The sequence below is a fragment of the Schistocerca cancellata genome, chromosome 7 (assembly GCF_023864275.1).
Source record: "Schistocerca cancellata isolate TAMUIC-IGC-003103 chromosome 7, iqSchCanc2.1, whole genome shotgun sequence".
In the NCBI taxonomy this organism is placed as follows: Eukaryota; Metazoa; Arthropoda; class Insecta; order Orthoptera; family Acrididae; genus Schistocerca; species Schistocerca cancellata.
Genome location: NC_064632.1, coordinates 16,118,326 through 16,122,383, shown reverse-complemented (window position 1 = coordinate 16,122,383; position 4,058 = coordinate 16,118,326).

The window sequence follows — 4,058 nt, the reverse complement described above, 5'->3', positions numbered from 1 at the left end:
GGCACCATATGTAAAACAAAATTTTGTTTATTTATCAGGTCATTAGATGACAAGATAACCCCAAAATGTGTCTTGATAGGAAACAATAAGGAAATTCACAAAAAAGTGAGTATTCTTGAACAACCTTAGATAATTTTTAAAGTCTATTTCATAATTACAGTGGTAATGGTTGCATTCTTCTTTAAGGATTTTCACCTCAATTGAGTTAGAATATATTGAAGGACTTCATTATACATATGGCTGTAGGAGCTGGGGAGATCCGGAGGTCACAAGTTGCCATTGAATGAAGCAAGCCATGCATTGTGGCATATACTGCCAATGGTTGGTCGAGTTCACTACTTGGGACAGTTTGGTAGCAGCCAGTCATTTGGGCAGACAGGGAATCAGTGATCATCTCCACATAAAAGTCTGTGCAGAAGTTACAACAGAATTGGTATAATATGACATCACTGCTCTCAATGGCAGCCCTCCCTCTTAAATGTGGGACATCTTTGTGACACAATTTAAGTCTTCCACAGGGGTGTGACCAGATTCATGCCATCTGCGATCACAGAAAAAGAGCATTTTTTAATTCAAAATTTGACAGGCTGACTAAGTTTCAATTGGATGAGGAAGATAAAAACAGAGAAACTGGCACAATTACTCAGATAGACACGGCAAATGGCTGCAGAGAAACTGATATTGGAAAGATGGGTGATAAAGTGCTTACGAAAATAGAAAATAAAAATCCTTCTAACGTGTTAATACGAAATACATATCTCCGCCATATTATGGCTTGTTATTTGAAAAAGTTGCACAGTGCTTTCAGAAAAAAAAGCATACAGGTAGGTTTCCGGGCAAATAGGAAGTTAGGGCAACTTTTGCGCCATAGTTTAGAGATCTCCCTAAACAAATTTTGTAATGTAGGAGTGTTTAATACTAAATGCGATCATACAGCTGCTGTTATATTGGGCAGATGGGTAGTGTGATAAGGAGCATGGGACATGTGTGAAATAAGAATGGACCAGAATACTTTATGGATTGTATGAGCATCAGAGTACTGTCTTGAGAGAGGTGAGAATTAAGTTGGTATCTTATGAGACAGTCAGCTAAATTAATAATTTGAAAATAGTGATACCAGTCTCAATTTGTACCATATGACACAGTTCCAGATTTGTAGTTTGCAATACATATTTATAGCTGAATAAGGTGATACATTTGGGCCACTGCACGAACATATAACTTTTACCTTGAGAATGATCTTTTCAATTGTGGTTTTTAAAAATATTTAAACATGGCAAAATAATATTGTAATGGAATCTACTACAGGGAAGAAGTGGCTGAGCAGTTCCCTGCTGGAGGTTAGTGATGGAGCGGGTGAATAAGGCAGTCAATCAGTTGATAGAACACGTTATTGATGAATATAAAAGATGTGGTTCAGTACATCTGAAACAGGCAATATCTTCAGACCCCAATGCACTGGTATGAGCATGTCAATGCACATGTTTCCTGTGGATGATAGCGGCGGCTCGGCTACCACAGTATTTTGGTGGATGGAGGCCGACAACTACGGGCTGGTGGAGTGGCAGCAAGGTGATGTCCCCGTGCCCGGAAACTCAGGCCATAGTCTCTGGTTTGCGGCCCAGAGGAGGCAGTGTCACAGATGTGGTGACTACTGACACAAGCTGTGCGTCATTGGACAGCCCAGCTGGGAAGACTTGCTGATGGACTGGTCCTGGTGGTTGAGACCTCATTTCCATGTGTTCCAGTTGTGGAAGGCTCCCCCTGTATCGATGGCCTGGTGTGGAGTAATGAGTAGGTCAGTCAATCTTGCAGTGACATCCGTAACGCGAAAGTGCCACAGGCAGCAGAAACTGTGTTTTCTGGACCTGCTAAACTGGCACAGCCTTCAATTGCAGACTGTGACCTAGTTTCAGTTGCTTGGATGCAATCCCAGCTGTCGGTGTTTCAGCCATTACATTTCGTCTCTTCTCAGATTAATTCAGTCCTCCGGGTTCCTATTTTGTTGGTCTGACTGTAACAGACACACTTTCACATCTATCAGTGTGTCTTTATTGCTTGAATAAGACTTTGGTGTGTCATCCTTTCATTTTACTATCACTCTTATGATGCTTGAGCACCGAGGTTCACTGTTCCTCTTTATCTTTTTTTCTTTCACAACTTATTAATGTTCATGATGGTTGAGTCACTTCTTCCCTGGTACCACCATGACTATTGTGAACCCGCATGTGGAAGAAAGGAAAGGGGTGGGATTTGGATATCTCTCTGTCTGAGATGGCAATACACAATGGTTATTACACTCAAAATTACACAAATGACTGATTTCCCTATGGTTATTTGTTGTGCCTTTTGTTCCAATGTTTTATTATGTGGTTGAGTAGATGTTCCATCATCACATGGCAATTTTGTGCTGCTATCATCTGGTCCAAGGTAGCCACAAAATTTGGGTCTAATGTGGCGTTTATGAAAGACAGGTTTCTCTGGGGCAGGACTTTGGAAGGGAGGCCTGGTAGGTAATTAATGAGTAGCTGGTGTTTAAGAGTCGCTGTTCTTGTAATAATGGCATGTAATCGGAAAGTGGGACCTGAAACTTCGCACTGCATACCATTCATTAGCAGTCCCTGACCTTGTAGCTCTATGCACTGGGTGCTGTCAAAATGTCCTTGGTCATAGCAGCTGGCAATGACTACTTTCAGTATTGCTTAAGTGCTGCCAATGTGACCCTATTTTCTGGAAAAATTCGGTTTCACTTGTAATGACCTCCCTGGGGCACTTAGTTGCAAGCTTCTTGGAGTGAAACAGTCTATTCGCATTACTCAGGTACGGCATGTATTCCCTTTGCGGAAAAAGATGCGGCTTTCCTGGCTCAGCACAGCAGTGGTTTCATGGTGGACAGTAGTACTTCAACAAATCCCTCATTATATTAAATTACTGAGGTGACCTAAAAAACACCCATCATAAAGAATATTCAACCATTCAAGTTTCTAATTCATACTCTGAAACCTCTAAGTTATCAAAGTTATCAGGGTTCCTTTTGATGGTCTCATCTCCTCTGAACCAAAATTATCTACAATGATGGGTACAACTCAGCTACCATCTAATTCTTGCACATATGACACAATACTAACTACTAACCAGTGGGTCATCCTGTGCTCATTCAGAACAGCCTCCCTGTACCTTTCAGAACTGAATCCTGCAGGTTGAGTCTAAGACACCATGTATGTAATTTAACCGGCTTACCAGACATCTCATCTCAGCTATTTCAGCCATAAGATCAAGACAGAACAACAGTCCCATCCCGCTCTAATGTGCGCTGTACACTGCTGCAGATGGATTTTATTAAGGAAGTCCAGATCCAGAATGACATCATAGCTAATGCCCACAGACAGCAGAACTTCCATACATATTCAGAAGTCCCTCTCTCCCACTTGGAAAATCAACACTGATTTTGTACCAGGTTGTCCTATTGTTGAACTTACTGGGAGTGCTGCACAGTGGTCACACAGTTTAATACTGGGGCATGAGTGTTACACTGATTCCATCATCTATGTGCTTGTGGACTTTTTAAACACAGCACTCCCCTTTTTGCACTTCTTGCATTGTGGTTTCACAGAAATGTTGAACATGGCCTGGAGCACCACACCTAACACACCCTCTCCACATTAACTATTATGCTTCTTCCTTGGTCTAGTTACAGAATCAATTTCAGTCAAAGCTATCACAATTGCCACTGCTTCATCCAGGCTTCTCAAAAATTCCATTCATACTTTCCGTGACATTTCAGATGGTAGGCTCCACAAAAACTGATTGTAAACCTCTCACCTATATAAAGAGTATTACCTTGCCAGCTACCTCTTCTGACAATGAAGACAGTACATCTGTTTATGTGTCAGTGCTTGTAGTTATGTGATGAAACAATTACATTAAATTTACAAATTTGAATTCTGGTACTTATCTAGTTGGTGTGCCAATCTGCTTCTGCTTTCTCCAGCTGTTTTCAAAGTTATTTCCAAAAGCCATTTCATTTCCTTATTAGTGCTGTATATAATCATAACTTA